This window comes from Salvelinus sp. IW2-2015, linkage group LG36 (assembly GCF_002910315.2).
Source record: "Salvelinus sp. IW2-2015 linkage group LG36, ASM291031v2, whole genome shotgun sequence".
Lineage (NCBI taxonomy): Eukaryota > Metazoa > Chordata > Actinopteri > Salmoniformes > Salmonidae > Salvelinus > Salvelinus sp. IW2-2015.
The window spans coordinates 29381571-29407940 of NC_036875.1; positions in this window are offsets into that span (position 1 = coordinate 29381571).

Consider the following 26370-nt stretch of genomic DNA (forward strand, 5'->3'; position numbering starts at 1 on the left):
GACTGGAGTCTCTGACAATTTTATGGGCTATCCTCTGACACGCCTATTATATAGGTCCTGGATGGCAGGAAGCTTGGCATCAGTGATGTACTGGGCCGTACGCACTACCCTCTGTAGCGCCTTACGGTAGGATGCCGAGCAGTTGCCATACCAGGCGGTGATACAACCGGGCAGGATGCTCTCAATGGTGCAGCTGTAGAAATATTTGAGGATCTGGGGACCCATGGCAAATATTTTCATTCTCCTGAGGGGAAAAAGGTTTTGTCGTGGCCTCTTCACAACTGTCTTGGTGTGTTTGGACCATGATAGTTCATTGGTGATGTGGACACCAAGGAACTTGAAACTCTCGACCCGCTCCACTACAGCCCCGTTGATATTAATGGGGGCCAGTTCGGCCCACCTTTTCCTGTAGTCCACGATCAMCTCCTTTGTCTTGCTCACYTTGAGGGAGAGGTTGTTGTCCTGGCACCACACTGTCAGMTCTCTGACCTCCTCCCTATTGGCTGTCTCATTGTTGTCTGTGATCAGGCATTCCACTATTGTGTCGTCAGAAAACTTAACGATAGTGTTGGAGTCGTGTTTGGCCACGCAGTCGTGGGTGAACAAAGAGTACAAGAGGGGACTAAGTACACACCCCTGAGGGGCCCCAGTGTTGAGGATCAGCGTGGCAGACGTGTTGTTGCCTACCCTTACCACCTGCGGGGCGGCCCGTTAGGAAGTCCAGGATCCAGTTGCAGAGGGAGGTGTTTTGTCACAGGGTCCTTAGCTTAATGAAGAGTTTGGAGGGTACTATGGTGTTATATGCTGAGCTGTAGTCAATGAACAGCATTCTTACATAGGTATTCCTCTTGTCCAGATGGGTTAGGGCAGTGTGCAGTGTGATTGCGATAGCATCGTCAGTGGACCTATTGGGGTGCAAATCGTATCAACCCTACTCCTCGGTCAGAGCGTCCAGTGTGTGCTCTGAACGCTCCAAATTTATGAATGGACAATCTGACAACGCTCTGGATTTCCGAATGCCCAGAGCGCACTCTGGCACTCCAGATTGAATTTACAACACAACCGAAATTGAGAAATGTTTAGCTAGTCATTTTTTCTGCTAACAAGCTAGCAAGAGGTTGCATAGCAACAGCATCAACTTCCGGTAGGCAGGCAAAGCTCTTGTACGCTCATCTGAAATGATACGGTTCATTTACAGTATACTAAAATGAACTAATAGTATATAGTATGTAGTATATACTCATTAAGTATGTAGTATACAGTATGTTAGTATGGGTATTCGAACACAGCTTGGGTTTGCACAACCGAAGAATTTCTGCACAAACTGTCAGAAACTGTCGCAGGGAAGCTCATCTGGTTGCTTGATGGCCACTGGCACGCCGAAGAAGTGTGCTTTTCACGGATGAATCCAGGTTCCAACTGTACCAGGCAGGTGGCAGACAGCGTGTATGGCGTCATGTGGGCAAGCGGTTTGCTGACGTCAACGTTGTGAACAGAGTGTCCTATAGTGGTGGTGGTGGGGTTATGGTATGGGCAGGCATAAGATAAGGACACTGAACAAAATTGCATTTTATCTATGGCAATTTGAATGCACAGAGATACCCTAAGGAGATCCTGAGGTCCATTGTCGTGCCATTCATCTGCCAACATCACCTCATGTTTCAGCATGATAATGCACGGCCCCATATTGCAAGGATCTACACACAATTCCTGGAAGCTTAAAATGTCCCAGTTCTTCCATGGCCTGCATACTCAACAGACATGTCACCCATTTGGGATCCTCTGGATCGATGTGTACGACAGCGTGTTCCATTTCCCACCAATATCCAAAAACTTTGCACAGCCATTGAAGAGGATTGGGAAAGCATTCCACAGGCCACAATCAACAGCCTGATCAACTCTATGCAAAGGAGATGCATCGCGCTGCATGAGGCAAATGGTGGTCACACCAGATACTGACTGCTTTCCTGATCCAAACCCCTACCTTTTTTTAAGGTATATGTGACCAACAGATGCATGTCTGTATTCTCAGTCATGTGAAATCCATATATTAGGGCCTAACGAATTAAATTAAATTAACTGATTTCCTAATATGAAATGTAACTCAGTAAAATCTTTGAAATTGTTGCAAGTTGCATTTATATTTTTGTTCAGTGTACCTACATTTTAAAACATGAACATGTATTGTGTGTGCGTGTGTGTGTGCATCAATCAGTTACACATACATGTCAGTACATACTGTACACACAACAAGTAGGTCACATGAGGGAGAGGCGTAATGCAGTGAGGAGTTGCTTTTTTGTTTTTTGAAACCAGGTTTGCTGTTCACTTTAGGTTATATAAGATGTAAGGGAGTTCCATGCAATCATGGCTCTGTATAATACTGTATTTCCTTGAATTTGTTCTGGACCTGAGGACTGTGAAAGACCCCTCATGGCATGTCTGGTGGGGTAAGTCAAATCAAATCAAATGTTATTGGTCACATACCCATGGTTAGCAGATTTTATTGTGAGTGTAGCAAAATGCTTGTGCTTCTAGTTCTGACAGTGCAGTAATATCTAACAAGTGATCTAACAATTACACAACAACTACCTAATACACATAAATCTAAGTAAGGGATGGAATAAGAATATATACATATAAATATATGGATGAGGGATGACCGAGCGGCAGAGGCAAGATGCAATAGATGGTTTAAAAATACAGTATAAACATATGGGATGAGTAATGCAAATTATGTGGTATTATTAAAGTGACTAGTGATCTATTTATTAAAGTGGCCAATGATTTCAAGTCTGTATGTAGGCAGCAGCCTCTCTGTGTTAGTGACAGCTGTTAAACAGATGGCCTAGAGATAGAAGCTATTTTTCAGTCTCTCGGTCCCAGCTTTGATGCACCTGTACTGACCTCGCCTTCTGGCAGGTAGTTTGCCCATGGTGATGCATTGTGCAGACCGCACCACCCTCTGGAGAGCACTGCTGTTGTGGGCGGTGCAATTGCCGTACCAGGTGGTGATACAGCCCGACAGGATGCTCTCAATTGTGCATCTGTAAAAGTTTGTGAGGGTTTTAGGTGACAAGCCAAATTTATTCACCACACTGTCTGTGTGGGTTGACCATTCCATGTTTGTCTGTGATGTGTACGCAGAGGAACTTAAAACTTTCCACCTTCTCCGCTCCCTCTGCTGTTTCCTGAAGTCCACAATCATCTCCTTTGTTTTGTTGACGTTGAGTGAGAGGTTGTTTTCCTGACACCACACTCCGAGTGCCCTCACCACCTACCTATTGGCTGTCTCGTCGTTGTTGGTGATCAAGCCTACCACTGTAGTGTCGTCTGCCAACTTGATGATTGAGTTGGAGGCGTGCATGGCCACGCAGTCATGGGTGAACAGGGTGTACAGGAGAGGGCTGAAAATGTACCCTTGTGGGGCCCCAGTGTTGAGGATCAGCGGTGTGGAGATGTTGTTTTCTACCCTCACCACCTGGGGGCGGCCCGTCAGAAAGTCCAGGACCCAGTTGCACAGGGCGGGGTCGAGACCCAGGTTCTCAAGCTTAATGACGAGTTTGGAGGGTACTATGGTGTTAAATGCTGAGCTGTAGTAGATGAACAGCATTCTTACATAGGTATTCCTCGGGTTAGGGGAGGGTTTGGCCGGCTGGGATGTCCTTGTCCCATCGCGCTCTAGCAACTCCTGTGGTGGGCCGGGTTAATGCTGACACGGTCGCCAGGTGTATGGTGTTTCCTCAGACACATTGGTGTTGCTGGCTTCCGGGTTAAGCGGGCAGTGTGTCAAGAAGCAGTGCGGCTTGGCAGGGTTGTGTTTCGGAGGACGCATGGCTCTCGACCTTCGCCTCTGCTGAGTCCGTACGGAAGTTGCCGCGATAGGACAAGACTGTAACTACCAATTGGATATCATGACATTGGGGAGAAAAGGGGGTAAAAAGCACAATTTCGTTGTAAAGATGGGAGAGGTCTGTCCGTAATAAAGACATTTTTGACACCACACTCCACGAAGTAAGTCCTGCAGGCTTTAGTTTTATCTTATCTTGATTATTGTACAATTATATGGTCAAGTGCTGCAAAGAAAGACTTAGTTAAGCTACAGCTGTCCCAGAATATAGCGGAACGTACTGCTCCTCATTGTAATCAAAGGGCTATTATTAATAATATGAATACTATGGTGTTAAATGCTGAGCTGTAGTAGATGAATAGCATTCTTAAAAAAGGTATTCCTCTAGTCCAGATAGGTTAGTGCACTGTGCAGTGTGATTGCGATAGCGTCGTCTGTGGACCTATTCGGGCAGTAAGCACATTGGAGTGGGTCTAAAGTGTCAGGGAAGGGTGGAGGAGACTAAATTAATTGGTGTTACCTTAGATTGTAAACTGTCATGGTCAAAACATATAGATTCTAACTACAGACCCTGGTTTGATCCCAGGCTGTGTCACAGCCGGCCACGACGGTAGACCCACAATTGGCCCAGCGTCGTCCGGGTTAGGGGAGGGTTTGGCCGGCCAGTCTCTCTTGGCTAAGAGTTGAGGAAAGACTGACTGTGTCACTTCTTGTTTTTATTAGAAACATTCATGTGTTGTAAATTCCAAATTGTTTGCATATTTAACTTACACACAGCACTGACACACACACTCCGTGGCCGACGTGAGTAAGACATTTAAACGTGTTAACCCTCGTAAGGCTGCCAGGCCAGACAGCATCCCGAGCGGCGTCCTCAGAGCATGCGCAGACCATCTGGCTGGTCTGCGCAAAATCCAGAAAATCACATTGTATGATTTTTAAGTAATTAATTAGCATTTTATTGCATGACATAAGTATTGGCAACATCAAATGGTTTTGTGATGAATAAGCCTTCTGATTTGATGAAAGATGGAGTTGAATTTGTCTTTCTGCGCATAATTTAATTTAAAGTACTTTTCCCATCATTCCTTTTGGCTTCATAATACAGTTTCTTCTTTCTTTCTTTTTTGTTGAGTTTAGTCACATAATTCCTAAATGTACAGTATGTCAGCCAGTCAGATGTGCAGCCACACTTATTAGCCACTCTTTTTGCCCCATCTCTTTCAACCATACACTTTTTCAATTCCCCATCAATCCATGGAGCCTTAACCGTCAGTTTCTTAACAGATTCATGTTTCTCAATAATTGGAAGAAGCAATTCCATAAATTCATCAAGTGCAGTGTCTGGATGCTCCTTATTAATCACATCAGACCAACAAATATTGTTAACATCATCCACATAAGATTCACAGTAACATCTTTTGTATGATCTCTTATACACTATTTTAGGCACAGCTTTTGGAACTTTGTCTTTCCTGGATATAGCCACTATATTGTGATCACTGCATCCAATGGGTACAGATACAGTTCTAGAACAAAGTTCTACAGTATTAGTAAAAATGTGATCAATAAATGTATCTGTGCAATACATCTTGTTCGTGTAGTGTTTGTAAACACCCTCGTAGGTTGATTAATAACCTGAACCATATTATAGGCACTGGTTTCATCTTCCTCTTGAGCGGACAGCTTGATGAAAACCAGTCAATATTCAGGTCCCCCAGAAAGTAGACCTCTCTGTTTACATCACATACACTATCAAGCATTTCACGCATATTATTTAGATAATGACTGTTAGCACTTGGTGGCCTATAGCAACACCCCAAAAGAAAAGGCTTTAAATGTGCCAGGTGAACCTGCAACCACAACACTTCAATAACACTTGACATAAGATCTTCTCTAAGCATTACAGAGTTTTGGCTCTGAATATATACAACAACACCCCCCTTCATCATTCATGTCTCTCCTATAGATGTCATATCCTTGTATTGCTATTGCTGTATCATCAAATTAATTATCTAAGTGAGTCTCAGAAATGGCTATTTTATGAATGTTAACTCTTTCCTGGGTAGCTTATCGGTGATAGACATAATATGGCGAAGAGCAAACAAAGCAAGAGAAAAAATATACATTCAGCAGTCCATTAATCAGTTGTGTAAGTGTGTGTGTGCTGTGGGGTTCAAGCTACGAACCCATAGGCTTGGCTCTCTCATCCCTTCCAGGCTTTTGGTAAGGAGGGTGGACAATGAGCCTGTCATAGTGGATGTAAGCAATGTCCCCTAACGCTCTGGCAGCTTTCATGGCTGGGATAAGTTCTTTCCTCTTCTGGCTTACAGCTTCAGGATAGTCCTCATTGAGGAAGATGTACTTTCCGTTCTTGGCTCTTTCCAAAAGAGCTGACTTGTCCTTGAACCTCAAGAAGTTGACCACTATCGGCCTGAGCCTGTCACCTGGGCCGGTGGTGAGTTGTCCAGTCCTGTGGGCACGCTCTGCCTCAATCTTTAGTTTCTTCAAGATCATTTCCCTCAATTTGTCCTCAGACTCCATCCAGGTCTCATGTGGAGATTCTGCTATTCCGTCCACAACAATGTTGTTCCTCCTTGATTGTCCCTCGAGAAAATCTGATTTCTCCGTCATTGGTATCATGGATTCACATACAGAACTGATGTCGTCTCTCAATGGCTTACAGATTGTTGTCATCTTGCCGTTCTCCTGTTTAAACTCATCGAGCTGACCCTGGGAGAACTGCAAGCTGATCTTCAGGTCCTGGACCTCTCTGGTCAGGTAGTCCATTCTTTCAAAACTTTACAAAACAACACACTTTTTGTTTGGCTAAAGTTATACTTTTTGCTGGCTAAAGTTATACTGCATTTAAAGTCAATCTTGCAACATCACATGATAAAAGGTTTTCTACTAATTATTTGCCTTCCTTTGAAATGTTATTGCGTTTCCAAGCCAAATCAGAGTTGTTTTGAGGTAGGCTAATGTTAGCCAGCTAGCTAGCTAGGTAGCTGGCTAATGTTAGGGTAGCTAGTTTGCTAACGTGTCGTCAGCTATGCTAGTGATAAATACACGGTCTAGCTACTGGTATACTCACCACCACAAGGGACCAACGAACTCCAACCACCTATTCCACATGATAGGGTCCTTCGGCAGGGCATGCAAACCAGTTTTATTTTACCGTTATTTTACCAGGTAAGTTAAATGAGAACACATTCTCATTTACAGCAACGACCTGGGGAATAGTTACATGGGAGAAGAAGGGGGATGAATGAGACAATTGGAAGCTGGGGATGATTACCTCTGTATCCTGCTGGAAGCATGCATTGCATGGTCAATCCGTATAGGGCTTTTCAGTCTAAAATGAACGTGATCCTTTGAACATGTTGGGCAGCGATCATAGAGCTAGATAGACTCATCTTTATATCTGTGCCATTATTGCTTCTGTGACAGCACGGGCAGCGCCATTGAGGCAATCTCTATTTTGAAGTAGTCAATTTTCTTCTTAACGATTGGCTGATCCCTCCTGATGATCCGGTTGGACATGACTTCAACAGGGTCATCATGAGGGATCAGCCAATGAAGTTGGAAGTCCCACCCAGTTGACTATATTAAAATGGTGGAAGTCCTCAATGGTGTTGCCCACGCTAAAACTGCGTTTTGGCCACTAGAGGCCTCAATCAATCTCTATTGGGGCGATGAAACAACAGAGCCCGATTCAATGAAGGGAAGCGAAATGGGCAGAGTGGCAATTTGCACGTGGAGTTTGGCAAAAGGGGGCCTGATTTGTTGACATAATTGTAATCCAAACCCAACCTTCATTTACTTGTTGTGACGCACCGAGGTTCCAAACTCCATTTTAGACGAGACTGACTTTATAACCAAAAATATCCTACAGTGTACGTACACTTTATCGTCAATTTTGACAATAGAATAAATGTTTCTGACTCATACTAATGCCACATAGGCCATTTTCAAAGGGATGAGTTGGTTTTTAGGGGCAGTTGCTCTTTAAAGAGATTAAAAACATTTTAAATATGTAGGGTGCTGCTGCTGTGTCCCAAATGGCACCCTAATCCCTATTAAGTGCATTAGTTTTGACTATGGCCCACCGTTTGGCACACATCCTCTGTCTTACACATGGTTCCGGCACTACTCTAGACAGCAGAACGGGAAGGGGCCGGTTGTCATTGTCGAACAACTAGTTTTGATCTGATCCCCAGTCAGTGTGAGTTGTGAGTGGTGATCGTAGCAGGTGAAACAGGAGTAGTGCTCAGCCATGGGTGTCTTGTCTATCAGATAAGCAAAAGAGTATCCATCCAGTACAGGTTGTTGAAGGTGGTCACACACAGAGACGATGGAGGTGTACCTTTTTCTATTGTCTATCGATCTTGCTCTGACAAAGATTCTGAGGTTGATACGTAAGCTCAAATAAACGAGCGATACTGGCGAGTGCAGTGTGTGGGATTCTCTTTTCTTTCGCCCTGCTGTCATGCCTTCATTTGGTTACCCTCTCCTCATGCGGGCAGATGGCATTCCTTTACAGCCAGCCTGTGTGTCTCCTCTCCGGCTAAGGAGAGAGCAGGAGGAGGTGATGGATCGGGCGGTGTGGTCCCACTGCAGCTGGCTGCAGCTAGGGACAGTATGGTGGCTGAGCCTGAGCTCCATCTGCAGCATCTGGCCCTCACAACCGTTCCAGTCAGCCCACTTCACTGGGGGACTGGCGGGGGACTGGCTTCCCTCTGCTCCTCTCTTTCATTCCAGGCTAAGAGGAAGAGAAACAAGCTATGTCTGTCTCTGTACTGCTGGGGAGTGAGAAGAAGCCAAGAGGAGAGTAGCATGGTGAAAATCTCTATTCTACGAGCCCCTCTCGCTCTTCTCTCTCTCTCTCTCTCTCTCTCTCTCTCTCTCTCTCTCTCTCTCTCRCTCRRRCTCRRRRTCRRTRTCTCTCTCTCTCTCTCTCTCTCTCTCTCTCATACAGTTCACCTTTTCCGTATATAATTTTTTAGGCTACTGTGCATCTGAATAGTCTACTGTAATTTCAAATGTCTCAAGTAAACAATAGTTAATTTATAAATATAATTCATATTTTCATAACTATTGCAGAATAAATTCCTCACCACCATGATGGACTCATATTCCATGTTCAGGAAAAAGTCAATGCAAAACATTATTGAATTCAAATGATCTGTATACAGGTCCAGAACAATTTGCTGTTCTATTTGTCTTTAAGAAGTCAGAAAGTTTTCAACATTCTGTCAACACCTCCAGAGACATTTGATCAAGTTTGCCATTGCTATTTCCTTTAGAAACTGCCTTGGCCTAATTCAAATACTTCCAAAGTATACAGCAAATAAGGGCATTATTTTCACAATAAAAGGTGAATGATGGGTGCTTTTCAGGCGGCGTTTTCACAGTTCCAGGAGGGGTGTGATTTATAACGGTTAACATGCGTATGTGTGGCATGCGTCAAGTTTATGTAGATACTTAGTGGTAAATGTATGCAGCGGTTATAAATAAGGCCCCTGATCCTGTTGTCTCTTGTAAGCATCCCCTGCCTGTCCTGCATTTGGCTCTAACTACAGCAAGTTGTTGTGTTATGGGATTGGGGTGAGGGAGGAGGGAGAGGGAATGGCTGGGAATAGCTGTTCTCAGTCAGTTGTTATGGTGCTGAACTGTGTAGAATGAATGAGCCTTCAAAGGAATGGGTTTAGGTATCAGTTCACACACTGAGGTGTTTCGGCCTGAAAAACGCCCATCATTGCAATGTGAGTATATATTGGTCATGGTTCAAAGGAATCCATTACACAGTACGAGATGCATGAAGATAAGCTGACAGAACTGACCTGGCATCAGTCATTATGGTGGTCCTATGTGTGTTGGTAGAGCACGGAGCTTGCAACGCCAAGGATTGTGGGTTCGATTCCCACTGGGGATCTGGCATCAGTCTTTTGTCTTTCTGCCAGGAAGATCACGCCTCATGAACTTAGCCATAGTGCTCGACTCTTATTTTTAATCTAATACACCATTATGATTTAGCGCCTTAAAGATGCGTTATAAAGGTTTTGGATCATTTCAGCCAGTAGTTTTCAAAGTAGAGCTCACAAGCCAAAATGGGTCACCGAAAATTGTGCATATCATTCATTTTGTATGACATGTTACAAATTCCAATATGTTACGAATTTGTAAGTGCTTAATATCCTGTTCAATCTCTTTAAAGGTTGAACAGGATAATGTAACACATCACAGGGGGGGAAGATAGATGGGGTTGCACAGCTTCCACTCTGATCAAACATTTTTATTTATTTTACCTTTATTTAACTAGGCAAGTCAGTTAAGAACAACTTCTTAATTTCATTGACAGCCTAGGAACAGTGGGTTAACTGCCTTGTTCAGGGGCAGAACGACAAATGTGTACCTTGTCAGCTCGGGGATGCGAACTTGCAACCTTTCGGTTACTAGTCCAATGCTCTAACCACTAGGCTACGCTACCGCCCCAAACATGACCCTGGATGTGTTCCAAATGGCACTCTGTTCCCTATGTAGTGCATTACTTTTGAACAGGGCCCACGGGGCTTTGGTCAACAGTACTGTACTATATAGTGCCATTTGGGACTCACACCCTGGATCAATTAGACTGACTCCAATTATGACTGCAGTGAATTGATTCTGCAACACTTTGCTTAAAGAAATGTGATTCAAGTGGGTGTTTTAAGGTTGTGATGATGATACGTTAATCATCATACTTTGTGAATAGTCTGACTGATGAATGCTTGAAAGTCACGTACAGTCAGAATCTTGTCAAATTTCATTTTCATTAAATGTCATGATATTTGATGGAAACCAGATCAAAGTATGATGACCAAAGTATGAAAAATGTCTGTTGATTCTACATTGATAAAGTTTGATCATAAAGTTACTGGTCCTCTCCCCCACGTCAAACACTTGGATTCATTATTAGGGGCATAAGGTGACATCAACTTAACGCTAATGTGAATACACCAATGGTAACATAATTTTCTCTTACCTAATTTAAACAAGTACTGCCTTGTAAAACACACTGGAGAAGGCGTGTTTGCAGAGGGGCGTGGTTTATATACTGTAGCTAGATAGCTACTCTACTAGTGCCAAAATTTGACTGTAAGGTGTCAGCAAATATGAAGGCCTGCTCCGAACAGCTGAAGATGGATTTTAAAGAACTGATTGGGTCACTGCTTGACACCAACAAACGCCTCATAATATCTGGCCCTCTGCCCTCCCTAAATCATGGCATTGAACAGTTCAGCAGACTTTTAGCTCTCCATTACTGGCTACGAGACTATTGCAGCTCTGTGGGTGTAACATTTATTGGCAATTTTGATACCTTCTGGAAACAAAGCTCGTATTATAAGGAGGATGGGATCCACCCAAATCATTTGGGTTCATGGATCCTTCCACAGCATTATATGGCTGCTTTGAGATAATGACTTATCAATTACCCAAGCCCAGCGCATTTAATCCCTACCATTGTGTCGCTGAGTTGTCATAATGCTTCAGCAAATGTACATTATCCCAGCGGCGTTGGAAGACACAATGTAAGTAACCTAATTTATGTCCCTCTTACTGCCCTGAATGTCTCTGCTGATCCTACAGCTATTGTATGTAATAATCATATGCTTATGAACCAGAGTTATACTATTAGCACTGAGGCGGTGTGCCCTAGCAGGATGTCCACTGTGTGCAGCTCACCCTGCACTAACATAAATAAGCAGAGCATGTCTACCTCGGCTAAGCTTCCCAGTAAAGCAAGAAAAATAATCAAGCATCCGAAGAAAGTGTTAAAAATACGTTAACATACAGTTGAAGTCGGAAGTTTACATACGCTTAGGTTGGAGTATTTAAAACTCATTTTTCAACCACTCGACAAATTTCTTGTTCACAAACTATAGTTTTGGCAAGTGGGTTAAGATATCTACTTTGTGCCTGACACAAGTCATTTTTCCAACAATTGTTTACAGACAGATTATTTCACTTCTAATTCACTGTATCACAATTCCAGTGGGTCAGAAGTTTACATACACTAAGTTGACTGTGCCTTTAAACAGCTTGGAAAATTCCAGAAAATTATGTCATGGCTTTAGAAGCTTCTGATAGGCTAGTTGACATCATTTGAGTCAATTGGAAGTGTACCTGTGGATGTATTTCAAGGCCTACCTTCAAGCTCAGTGCCTCTTTGCTTGACATCATGGGAAAATCAAAAGAAATCAGCCAAGACCTCAGAAAGAAAATTGTAGACCTCCACAAGTCTGGTTCATCCTTGGGAGCAAGGAAGGTACCACGTTCATCTGTACAAACAATAGTACGCAAGTATAAACACCATGGGACCACACAGCCGTCATACCGCTCAGGATGTAGACATGTTCTGTCTCCTAGAGATGAACGTACTTTGGTGCGAAAAGTGCAAATCAATCCCAGAACAACAGCAAAGGACCATGTGAAGATGCTGGAGGAAACACGTACATAAGTATCTATATCCACAGTAAAACGAGCCCTATATCAACATAACCTGAAGGGCCGCTCAGCAAGGAAAAAGCCACTGCTCCAAAACCGCCATAAAAAGGCCAGACTACGGTTTGCAACTGCACATGGGGACAAAGATTGTACTTTTTGGAGAAATGTCCTCTGGTCTGATGAAACAAAAATAGAACTGTTTGGCCATAATGACCACCGTTATGTTTGGAGGAAAAAGGGGGAGGCTTGCAAGCCGAAGAACACCATCCCAACCGTGAAGCARGGGGGTGGCAGCATCATGTTGTGGGGGTGRMTTGCTGKAGGAGGGACTGGTGCACTTCACAAAATAGATGGCATCATGAGGATGGAAAATTATGTGGATATATTGAAGCACCATCTCAAGACATCAGTCAGCAAGTTAAAGCTTGGTCGCAAATGGGTCTTCCAAATGGACAATGACCCCAAGCATACTTCCAAAGTTGTGGCAAAATGGCTTAAGGACAACAATGTCAAGGTATTGGAGTGGCCATCACAAAGCCCTGACCTCAAGCCTATAGAACATTTGTGGGCAGAACTGAAAAAGCATGTGCGAGCAAGGAGGCCTACAACCCTGACTCAGTTACACCAGCTCTGTCAGGAGGAATGGGCCAAAATTCACCCAACTTATTGTGGGAAGCTTGTGGAAGGCTACCTGAAACGTTTGACCCAAGTTAAACAATTTAACGGCAATGCTACCAAATACTAATTGAGTGTATATAAACTTCTGACCCACTGGGAATGTGATGAAAGAAATAAAAGCTGAAATAAATCATTCTCTCTACTATTATTCTGACATTTCACATTCTTAAAATAAAGTGGTGATCCTAACTGACCTAAGACAGGGAATTTTTATAGGATGAAATGTCAGGAATTGTGAAAAACTGAGTTTAAATGTATTTGGCTAAGGTGTATGTAAACTTCCGACTTCAACTGTATGTAGCTTAAGAAACAAGGTTCATGAAATCAATAATTTGCTAGTAACAGATGACATTCATATTCTGACAATCTCTGAAACTCACTTAGATAATACCTTTGATGACACAGTGGTAGCAATACATGGTTATAAGATCTGCAGAAAATGCAGAAATGACAAATGTAGAGGTGTGGCTGTTTATATTCAGAACCACATTTCTGTAAAGCTTAGAGAGGATCTCATGTTAAATACTGTTGAAGTAATATGGCTACAGATTCATCTGCCTCACCTAAAGCCCATTCTTGTGGGACGCTGCTATAGACCACCAAATGCTAACAGTCAGTACCTGGATAACATGTGTGAAATGCTTGATAATGTATGTGATATCAATAGAAAGGTATATTTTCTGGAAGATTTAAATATTGACTGGCTTTCATAATGAACACCCCCTGAGTTAATACTTGATGGAACCACCTTTTGCTTGAATTACAGCCATGAGTCTCTTTGAATACGTCTCTACTAACTTTGCACACCTAGACTGTGCAATACTTGCCCATTCTTCCTTGCTGAATTGTTCAAGCTCAGTCAAATTGCATGGTGACCGCTCATGGACTGCACTCAAGTCATTCCACAGATTCTCGATGGGATTTAGGTCGGGCTCTGACTAGGCCACTCAAGGACATTCACCTTCTTGCTTTCAGCTACTGTACGGTTGCTTTGGCATTGTGCTTTGGGTTGTAGGTTCTCCTCAAGAATCTGTCAGTATTTTGCACTGTCCATTTCCCCTTCTATCCTGACAAGTGCCCCAGTCCCTGCTGAAGAGAAACACCCCCACAACAGGATGCTGCCACCGCCGTGCTTTATTGTAGGCATGGTGTTCTTTGGGTGAAAAGATGTATTGGGTTTTTGCCAGATATATCGTTTTACATTCAGGCCAAAAAGTTCTCATCTGACGACAACACTCTTTGCCACTTGGCCTCGGAATCTACAATGTGCTTTTGGCAAAGCTCAAACGAGACTTGATGTGGCTTTTTTTGAGGAGTGGTGTTTTTCTTGCCACCCTCCCATAGAGGCCATATTTGTGGAGCGCTTGTGATATTGTGGCCACATGCACACATTGACAAGTCTTTGCCATAAAGGCCTTCCACTTCATAATAATGGTCTTAACTGTGGGATAAGCTTTGTCTATCCGAGGGATAGACAAAGCTTTTGAAATCTTTTTATATCCATCCCCTGACTTGTGCCTTTCCACAACTTTATTTCGTAGATCTTTTGAAAGTACCTTTCCTCCCATTGTGAATTCTTTGCTTTGAATTGCATTACTAAGCAGAGTCCTCTATGAACAACTGCTTTTATTCTAAACTAATCAAAGTCACTACAATTGATAACAGATGGAAGCTAATTAGCATGGTTTGTTATTTGGAAGGTGGTTGGTTATACCTCAGCAAATTAGCAATTGCAATTCTAAGGGGGGGGGGGGTTATTGTTTTAGTTTTAATACACTACCGGTCAAAAGTTTTTGAATTAAAATTAAAATTAAAAATTAAAAAAATCATTAAAGTAGTTGGAAATATCAGAGGGTTTTGTGATGAATGAGCCATCTGATTCAATGAATGATGGAGCAGACTTTTCCTTTTTGCCCAAAATTTCATTTAAGGTGCTCCAAAGCTTTTAACTATCATTCTTTATGTAATTTATCTTTGTTTCATGGTGTAGTTTCTTCTTCTTTTAATTCATGGTGTAGTTTCTTCTGCTTTTAATTCAGTTTAGTCACATGATTTCTCAATTTGCAGTATGTTAGCCAATCGGTTGTAAAGCCAGATCTATTTGCCATTTATTTTTAATTCAAAGGTTTTTCTTTATTTTTTACTATTTTCTACATTGTAGAATAATAGTGAAGACATCAAAACTATGAAATAACACATAAGGAATCATGTAGTAACCTAAAAAGTGTTTTAGATTTGAGATTCTTCAAATAGCGTGTATGAAGCCGGAAAAAGTCAAATTTGATGTGTTTTCATTTCAGACAGTAAGGCAACAAAAGGTGAACATTTTGAAAGGGGTGGTAACTTTTTGTACCCACTGTATGTATTATGGGTTTACACTTCCTGCTATATTGTGGATAAAGAGTTACATGTCTAACAGAACACAGAGGGTGTTCTTTAATGGAAGCCTCTCCAACAAAAACCAGGTAGAATCAGGAATTCCCCAGGGCAGCTGTCTAGGCCCCTTTCTTTTTTCAATCTTTACTAACGACATGCCACTGGCTTTGAATAAAGGCAGTGTGTCTATGTATGCGGATGACTCAACACTATACACATCAGCTACCAAAACGACTGAAATGACTGCAACACTTAACAAAGAGCTGCAGTTAGTTTCAGAATGGGTGGCAAGGAATAAGTTAGTCTTAAATATTTCTAAAACTAAAAGCATTGTATTTGGGACAAATCATTCACTAAACCCTAAACCTCAACTAAATATTGAAATGAATAATGTGGTAATTGAGCAAGTTGAGGAGAGTAAACTGTTTGGAGTAACCCTGGATTGTAAACTGTCATGGTCAAAACATATTGATACAACAGTAGCTAGGATGGGGAGAAGTCATTCCATAATACAGTGCTGCTCTGCATTCTTAAAAGCACTATCAACAGGGAAGGTCCTACAGTCCCTAGTTTTGTCACACCTGGACTACTGTTCAGTCCTGTGGTCAGGTGCCACAAAGAAGGACTTAAGAAAATTGCAATTTTTTCAGAACAGAGCAGCAAGGCTGGCCCTTGAATGTACACAGCGAGCTAACATTAATAATATGCATGTCAATCTCTCCTCGCTCAAGGAGAGATTGAATTCATCACTACTTGTATTTGTGAGCGGTATTGACATGTTGAATGCACTGAGCTGTCTGTTTGGGCTACTGGGGCACAGCTCGGACACCCATGCATACCCCACAAGACATGCCACCAGAGGTCTATTCACCGTCCCCGAGTCCAGAACAGACTATGGGAGGTGCATAGTACTACATAGAGCCATGACTACATGTAAGATTAGATTTAAAAAACAGATAAAATACACACTGTGAAGCAGCAAACACACAATAACATACGCACTATACACACACGTACACATGGATTTTGTGTTGTAGATATGTGGTAGTAGAGTAGGGGCCTGAGGGCACACATTTAATATGTTGTGAAATCTGTTTCAAGCATATTGTAATGTTTAAAAAAAATTATAACTGCCTTAATTTTGCTGGACCCCAGGAAGAGAAGCTGCTACCTGATGCAGAAGTTAATGGGGATCCATAATAAATACAAATACAAATATAATTAAAAGTTTACCCTATTCATCTATGGTAAAGATACTGTACTAATCTGCTTCCCCTTTCATCTGTGTCTGGTGTTAGCTAGTTACTGGCTAGCTAGGTCTTCAGCCATCATAGAACAAAAGGGGAGGAAGGGTCGTTCCAAACTCCCACGCAGTTATCAAGTCAACACATCCATTGGTGTTGCTGTGAACTGCATCATAAGAGACATGCCAAATGGGAGATGTACACTACCGTTCAAAAGTTTGGGTCACTTAGAAATGTCCTTGTTTTTGAAAGAAAAGCACATTTTTTGTCCATTAAAATAAAATAGATCAGAAGTACAGTGTAGACATTGTTAATGTTGTAAATGTCTATTGTAGCTGGAAATGGCAGATTTTTTATGGAATGCCTACACAGGCGTACAGAGGCTCATTGTCAGCAACCATCACTCCTGTGATCCAATGGCACGTTGTGTTTGCTAATCCAAGTTTATCATTTTAAAAGGCAAATTGATCATTAGAATATCCTTTTGCAATTATGTTAGCACAGCTGAAAACTGTTGTTCTGATTAAAGAAGCAATGACACTGGCCTTCTTTAGACTAGTTGAGTATCTGGAGCATCAGCATTTGTGGGTTCGATTACAGGCTCAAAATGGCCAGAAACAAAGAACTTTCTTCTGAAACTCGTCAGTCTATTCTTGTTCTGAGAAATTAAGGCTATTCCATGCGAGAAATTGCCAAGAAACTGAAGATCTCGTACAACGCTGTGCACTATACCCTTCACAGAACAGCACAAACTGGCTCTAACCAGAATAGAAAGAGGAGTGGGAGGACCCGGTGCACAACTGAGCAAGAGGACAAGTACATTAGAGTGTCTAGTTTGAGAAACAGATGCCTCACAAGTCCTCAACTGGCAGCTTCATTAAATAGCACCTGCAAAACACCAGTCTCAACGTCAACAGTGAAGAGGCGACTCAGGGATGCTGGCCTTCTAGGTAGAGATGCAAAGAAAAAGCCATATCTAAGACTGGCCAATAAAAACAAAAGATTAAGATGGGCAAAAGAATACAGACACTGGACAGAGGAACTCTGCCTAGAAGGCCAGCATCCCGGAGTCACTGAATATATATATTCATACCCCTTGACTTATTCCACAGTTTGTTGTGTTACAGCCTGAATTCTAAACGGATAACTTAAAAAAAAATCTAACCCATCTCCACACAATACCCCATAATGACAAAGTGAAAACATGTTTTTAGAAATATTTTGGGTATGTCTGTATCAGCTTTACCCATCTGGATTTGGGGATTTTCTCCCATTCTTCCTTGAAGATTTTCTCAAGCTCTGTGTGTGTTTTGTATGTGTGTGTGTGTGTGCATGCTTGCCGTCTCTCGTCTCTCTGCTCCGCTGCACCAGCTCTATTTCTCATCCTCAGCGTCTTGGACAGGGCCAGGCTAGAGGGAAGTTAGGAAGTCAGGATGAGGTCTCACTGTGCGAGGAGACAGCCGATGTCCTGAGACAACGAGAAGAGACGCTGGCTGTGTCTGAAATGACACCCTATCCCCTATATAGTGCACTACTTTTGACCAGAACCCTAAGGGCCTTAGTCTAAAGTAGTGCAGTATAGGGAATTTGGTTCCATTTATGATAATAACTTGCATTATAATTTGCAAAATTGTACATTTGCTTTATGAGCAGTGCGTGACCCTAGGGTTTGATTTAACCTTTATTTAACTAGGCAAGTCAGTTAAGAACAAATTCTTATTTACAATGAAGGCCTACACCAGCCAAACTCAGACGACGCTGGGCCAATTGTGCGACGCCCTATGGGACTCCCAATCACGGCCGGTTGTGATACAGTCTTGATTCGAACCAGGTTGTCTGTAGTGACGCCTCTTGCTGAGATGTAGTGCCTTAGACCACTGCGCCACTTGGGAGTGCGGCAACACAAACATTCTAAAGCCGGGTGGAGACTACACGACTAAAAAAATCCTAACATCGCTGAGCCTTTCACATTAAACAACGTCTTTCCTGTAGTTTTTTTGTGTGTTGCCATTGTAGTGGTGCGCACACGAAACGATGTGACACACATGGTGGTCACACACTGAGGAGTCTTTGCCTTGATGACAGCATTACGCACTCTTGGCATTCTCTCAACCAGCTTCACCTGGAATAATTTTCCAACAGTCTTGAAGGAGTTCCCACATATGCTGAGCACTTGTTGGCTGATTTTCTTTCACTCTGCAGTCCAACTCATCCCAAACCATCTCAATTGGGTTGAGGTTGGGTGATTGTGGAGGCCAGGTCAGCTGATGCAGCACTCCATCACTCTCCTTCTTGGTCAAATAGCCCTTACACAGCCTGGAGGTGTGTTGGGTCATTGTCCTGTTGAAAAACAAATGATAGTCCCACTAAGCTTAAACCAGATGGGATGGCATATCGCTGCAGAATGCTGTGGTAGCCATGCTGGTTAAGTGTGCCTTGAATTCTAAATAAATCACTGACAGTGTCACCAGCAAAGCACCCACACACCATCACACCTCCTCCTCCATGCTGTGCGATGGGAACCACACATGCAGAGATCATCCATTCACCTACTCTGCGTCTCAGAAAGACACAGCGATTGGAACCAAAAATCTCAAATTTGGACTCATCAGACCAAAGGACAGATTTCCACCAGTCTATTGTCCTTTGCTCGTGTTTCTTTCCCAAGCAAGTCTCTTCTTATTATTGCTGTCCTTTGGTAGTAGTTTATTTGCAGCAATTCAACCATGAAGGCCTGATTCACACAGTCTCTTCCGAACAGTTGATGTTGAGATGTGTCTGTTACTTGAACTCTGTGAAACATTTATTTGGGCTGCAATCTGAGGTGCAGTTAACTCTTTTACCAAATAGGGCTTTCTTCTGTATACCACCCCTACAACTGATTGGCTCAAACGCATTAAGAAGGAAAGAAATTCCACAAATTAACTTTTAAAAAGGCTACCTCATGAATCTGGTTGAGAGAATGCTAAGCGTGTGCAAAGCTGTCATCAAGACAAAGGGTGGCTACTTTGAAGAATCTCAAAAATAAAATATATGTTTATTTGTTTAACAGACTTTTGGTTTCTACATGATTCCATATGTGTTATTTCATAGTTTTTGATGTCTTCACTATTATTCTACAATGTAGAAAATAGTAATAATAAAGAAAAACCCTTGAATGAGTAAGTGTGTCCAAACCTTTGACTGGTATTGTATCTTTTTAAAATATATTGTCCTTCATTATTTTCCACTAACCCTACCCTAATTTGATTAAACTAATGGACAACAACACTTAGGCTTAGGCTTCTACTTCTAGTTTACGGACACAGTATATTTTACATTAGTTATCTTTAGTTTGTTTTTAGTCCTATCCTTCAGCTACCCTCAACCCCTCCCATCTATCTCTGAAGACCATCTAGTTTTGATTTCTATTTGTCATATATTTTTCAACTGTGCTGTGCTGTTTCACAAAAGTTCTGAACCTATATACATTTTACGGACACAGTATATGATGTGATTAGATTTAAAGTAGCTACTAGCTGTGGCTCAAAGCAGCCTCATCAACGTTCAGTTAGACATTCACACTTGCCATACAGAATTTAAATATCTAGCCAACATTTTGAATTTAATAACATTACCTTGTGAACTTAAGAGCTGTAACGACTTGACACTTTGACTTTGGATAAAGGTAAGTACAATCGCATACTAGTAGTAGTCATCGCTCCTGCTCGAGTCTACACATTCTGGGTGACGCAAACAACGTCATCATCTCACTGGCTTCTTCTCTGGCGAGCTCTCATTGGCTATTGCTGATCACGTTCTCAAAATTTGTTGTTGCACATCTCACACTACAAGAGCAGTACAGATTTTGTGGCGATAAAATCAAACATGTTTGAAAATATCGAGATGTATTGGACAGCTCAAAGAGGAGATCAGTAGCCCTCAGATTGCGTCTTTTGACCCGCTCACATTAAATGAGCATCAGTGATGACCACATCAGCCCCAAGTAAGCAACGACATGAGGATTTTGTCTCTGATCTCATAAACGTGTCTGGGACAGCTAAATTATGGCCAAAATCGTGTATTGTACACCCAGCTTAAGTGATTTCAATGAGTCTTTCTCCATTCTGATTGTTTTATACTGTTCAATTAAACCAAAAACAATTTTCAGCATTTTCATCCATTTCTGAATTTCAAACACTCATTTGAGATCATTTCCACACTGCCACATATGTCTGCACTATATGGGCAAACAATCTAAGCCTTTTTTTTTTTTAAGTGTTGCAAATGCGATTTGATTTGCAATTTAGAGAAAAACGAGACACTTGGGTTAACTGTTGGAATCATGGAAATAGATTGATTCTTCTATTGCTATAGTTCGAATATAATAGTGGGCACTTTGAATACAGTGTTGTTTGACATGACATCGAATGAAAATGCCAGGGAGCAGTTATTGTGACCGTGTTTCCTAGGGGACCCTACAATCTTTGGCTAAATTGAATGTTTTACCTTAGCTACTTCATGTAGCTAACATATTCATGCTTCTTTGATTTAGAAGATACTGTTGCACAAACCACATGCTGATTTAGGTCTATACCCTCACTGGTATTATCAGTCTGTATAGCTAGTTACGTTTGCTTTGACTCAGTGCATTTATTAGCTAGCTAGCTATCAAGCTAACAAGCCATTATCATTAGTGGCTAACACGATTTAGGCCCAACTTGCTAAGAAAAGACAAACTAGCCATTTGCAGATGTAAGAAACAAATGAAGTGTAATTATTGAACGCTAGTGGATTTATACTAAGAAGCAAAGTAAAAACAGCATCGTTGTCCTCAACATTGTTGCTTGTGCTTCATTGACCATGCAGACTAAATGCAAGTGTCTCGTGGTCAAGCAACAACAAATGTGCTCCTTGAGTGACAGGTGGACGTCTAGGTCTGTGTGGAAAGCGACATGGAGAGAGAGAAAGAAAGAGAGAGAGAGTGGCAGGAGATTACTTATTACTATAGAAGGAAAAGTAAAAACGCAAACCGGTCCGCGGATCAATACCGGTGCGTCGTAAAATATGGTATACAGCCCAGCCCTAACTGTTCGGATGCTGGCTTCCCCTAAAGTAAATTGATGTTTGCCAAAATAATATAATTACTCCTGTCTAAATAAAATCATTCAAATCATAAAATCAACCATGACATAACCACAGAAAAGCATTACTTTAATAGACAAAAAATGTGCTTTTCTTTCAAAAACAAGGACATTCCTAAGTGATCTCAAACTTTTGAACGGTAGTGTATGTTAATGCATGTAAACTCAGCAAAAAAAGAAATGTCCTCTCACTGTCAACTGCGTTTATTTTCAGCAACCTTAACATGTGTAAATATTTGTATGAACATAACAAGATTCAACAACTGAGACATAAACTGAACAAGTTCCACAGACATGTGACTAACAGAAATGGAATAATGTGTCCCTGAACAAAGGGGGGGGGGTCAAAACCAAAAGTAATAGTCAATATCTGGTGTGGCCACCAGCTGCATTAAGTACTGCAGTGCATCGCCTCCTCAAGGACTGCACCAGATTTGCCAGTTCTTGCTGTGAGATGTTACCCCACTCTTCCACCAAGGCACCTGCAAGTCCCCGGACATTTCTGGGGGGAATGGCCCTAGCCCTCACCCTCCAATCCAAAAGGTTCCAGACGTACTCAATGGGATTCAGATCCACACCCTTTGCTGGCCATGGTAGAACACTGACATTCCTGTCTTGCAGGAAATCACGCACAGAACGAGCAGTATGGCTGGTGGCATTGTCATGCTGGAGGGTCATGTCAGGATGAGCCTGCAGGAAGAGTACCACATGAGGGAGGAGGATGTCTTCCCTGTAACGCACAGCATTGAGATTGCCTGCAATGACAACAAGCTCAGTCCAATGATGCTGTGACATACTACCTCAGACCATGACGGACCCTCCACCTCCAAATCGATCCCGCTCCAGACTACAGACCTCGGTGTATCACTCATTCCTTCGACGATAGACGCGAATCCAGCCATCACCCCTGGTGAGACAAAACCGCGACTCGTCAGTGAAGAGCACTTTTTGCCAGTCCTGTCTGGTCCAGCGATGATGGGTTTGTGCCCATAGGTGACGTTGTTGCCGGTGATGTCTGGTGAGGACCTGCCTTACAACAGGCCTACAAGCCCTCAGTCCGGCCACTCTCAGCCTATTGCGGACAGTCTGAGCACTGATGGAGGGATTGTGCGTTCCTGGTGTATCTTGGGCTGTTGTTGTTGTTGCCATCCTGTACCTGACCCGCAGGTGTAATGTTTGGATGTACCAATCCTGTGCAGGTGTAGTTACTTGTGGTCTTCCACGGCGAGGACGATCAGCTGTCTGTCCCGTCTCCCTGTAGCGCTGTCTTAGGCATCTCACAGTACGGACATTGCAATTTATTGACATGGCAACATCAGCACGTTCACGCAGATGAGCAGGGACCCTGGGCATCTTTCTTTTGGTGTTTTTCAGAGTCAGTAGAAAGGCCTCTTTAGTGTCCTAAGTTTTCATAACTGTGACCTTAATTGCCTACCGTCGGTAAGCTGCTAGTGTCTTAACGACCCTTTACAATGAAGATCTGTGAAGTTATTTTTATTTTTACGAATTATCTTTGAAAGTTTATTAATTACAGTCATTTACCATTCACCTTCCTGGAGTGAAAAGTTGTTTAAAGAGTTTACAACCTGCTATATTTGTGAGAAACAAGTTTTGGTTTATTTCATAACCATCATTTATAAGTTTTGTCAATTGTTTCATTGTCTTTTGTTTGGAGTGCTTCATGTGAGCAATGTGTCTGGTTTCTCTGTCCCGAGGCAGTGCACGCGCCTGTGTACACATAGAAGTACCTGGCCTGCTGCTAGAAAATGTAGGAAAATGCCCATTTTGGAATGTCTGAGTTTTGATCATCTGAACTCACCACATCCACCATTAATAAGCTGAGCTTCTCAGTATTTTTTTTCACCTCACACAGTAAGTAAACATAATCTGTTTTTATAACATCCATTGCGAATGATAATAGTTCCTCATTTGAAAAAAAATTCCAGCACTCTCCCGGTCTCGATAATCACCAAGCCTTGGTGCGAAAGAGCAACATTTTATGATAATATTATTATCTGAGAATCCCATATATTCAGTGGAAACGTCATAAAATACCTGACATTCCTAAAAACAGCTGTCTGTCCCATGTTCACTGGTGCTGTAAACTCTAGACTGTTGATGTTGCAAGTTCGCTAGCGAAAGCTTCAGGCCGGACCCAGTTGATTGATTTGATACAATGTTGCACTTCACTAGCAATAGCTCAAGTAAAGACAGATAGAAAGGGAGGCAGACAGGTGGAGTAGAGAGATGTATGCGATTGAAAGAACCTGAATTTTCATCAGGATATTTTCTACTGTTTTTATTTGTCGGCTTTAGGCCTATGTATTTTACTTAGTTGACAAAGGAAGTTATAGGCCTACTGCTGCATTGGCCTATAGGCTATCTCTGAGTTCCATGCGCTCATTTCTTTAGCTGCCAATGGACCACGATGTATCAATGTGTCTATATGGCAGAGGCTGCTGCGTGCACACAGGGAAGGTCCTGTGAAAAAAACGTTCCCCCCTATGGAAATCAAATGTCCGTCCAGCTGATTCGTTCTGGCACCGACCCTGGTTGGCTACATTGTTTGATTTCATTTTAAGTCTCTGGGTTTCAGGAATTGGCAGTTACAGGTTTTTCAAAAAAATGCTAAATGCTCCAACTTCCTGAGGGGGAAGTTGACTGACCCCCTCCGGATCTCCTCTCTACCCAACCTTAGGCCTACATCAGCACCACCGGCCTTGTCAGAAAATCCTAGGGAGATCCCTGATTGTACATTTAATAGTATTTCTAGTTAACTACTGAAGAGCAGCCAATTACTAAGTACCCATAACAGTCTATAGTCTACCATGCCTACTGAGGCAGTTTTCTGCCAACATCATCATTATTAGGCATTTGCTTATGATTTGAGCAGTATGGGTGTCGCACGTGTGTGGTCATGGTGTCCATGGGGCCGCCGCCGCTCTAAAGTGGTGCTCATAAAAATAATTTAAGGTTGGCAGGTCTGTGAATGACAAATGGCTTGTTTTCGAACATCAAATAATGTTTATGGAATGCTGTGATTTATCGGCAAATCGTATCATCAAATGCAGCTATCAGATGTTTTCATCATAAGCTGTTAAGCATTGTGTTCCGAGTCATTAAGGCTGTTATTTAAAACTAATAAAAGCAATGTTAAATTTGCCAAAGATTACAGCAGCAGTGCCTCTGAAGTTGAATTTACTGACATGAAATGAACCCTCCTCTCTTATGCCCCCTCTCTCTCGCTGCTAAGGAGCAACGCAACAGTGTCTCTTATATTAATTAGGCTAGGCTGACGGATCATAATGGACTTTGAAGGTGGTTAGTAGAAATGTAAAGGATATGATTATAATATTTGTCCACTGACTCCAAGTGAGGATACAGGATATGTTTACATTGTTGATGATTGATGTTTAGATCTTCACAAAACACCTTTTAAAGCCATCAGTGTCTTCCTCCTAGCTCTCTCTGTGACCCTCCACCACTGTCCTATTCTTCATGGATCAGTCTCATCTCTCATCACTCAGTGTTTGAGGACAGACAGCTCTGAGTCAGTTACACCATCCCCTGACCTTAGCTGTTTCTGCAGACTTTACCTCAGCAAGATCTGTTTGTGCGGTCTTGCCAATAGAAACAGATAATAACACAAACTGATCTGGGACCAGGCTTTGATCTTTCTGTATTGCTAGCTAGGCCAAACAATTCACCAGGGAGGGCAAGAGGGATTATTATAGCCCGGTCCAAGATCCGTTTGTGCTGTCTTGCCAGCTTCTATGGTCATTGTCATGCATTAGCAGCATAAACTTGTGGCAAGCCACACAAACTGATCTGAGACCAGGCTAGGATTCTTAGGCCCAGCAGGGTGTGATTCTCAGAATCCCCACAGGGTAGATAGATGAAGAGGACATGAACAGGGCTGTGTTGCTTCTTACCCACTGGAAGAAACACTTCTGTTCCCTTCCTGCTCGGCCCAAGCCATAGAGCCTAATGTGAGCAGACAGTAATTATTGGATCTGATGGGATTACACTAATTTGTTTGGCCAACCTCTAGCTAAATGAAGACTGTGCCCATATTAGGACACCCTTTGCATCAGTCGTGACTCTGAAGCTGTCCTAATATGGATATCTGTATGGATTAGGTGTAAAACTGGAATCCTTAGTTGATACATCAATGATATATACCCATTGATTCTTGAAGAATGTAACTTATAAATGCCTCATGAGTTTAGTTCAACTGTCGTACTCCATCAGAACCAAAATATAAGGTTGTTTTACTATAATGTTTATAAACAATGTAAATGTAAAGAAACAATGTACATCCTCAAAACATGGTTGCAACTGTAATTATTATATCAAGGATGGTCAGTCCTTTCATCCATAGCTCTATCTATGAATTTGAGAGTGCTTCCATTTCTCCAGGCCCATCCCTCAGCTTTTAACCAAAACATAGTCTGGGTGACGCTTTGTTAATGTTTTAATTAATGATTCTAGATTTAGGGCTCTATTGAATCAGATCCGTATTAGCCGACATCCGTATAGCGGTTGTTTTGACAGTGTCGTAGGTGGAACTGTGTTAGAGCTGTCAAATCCACAAGTGGGTCCTGGCAATATA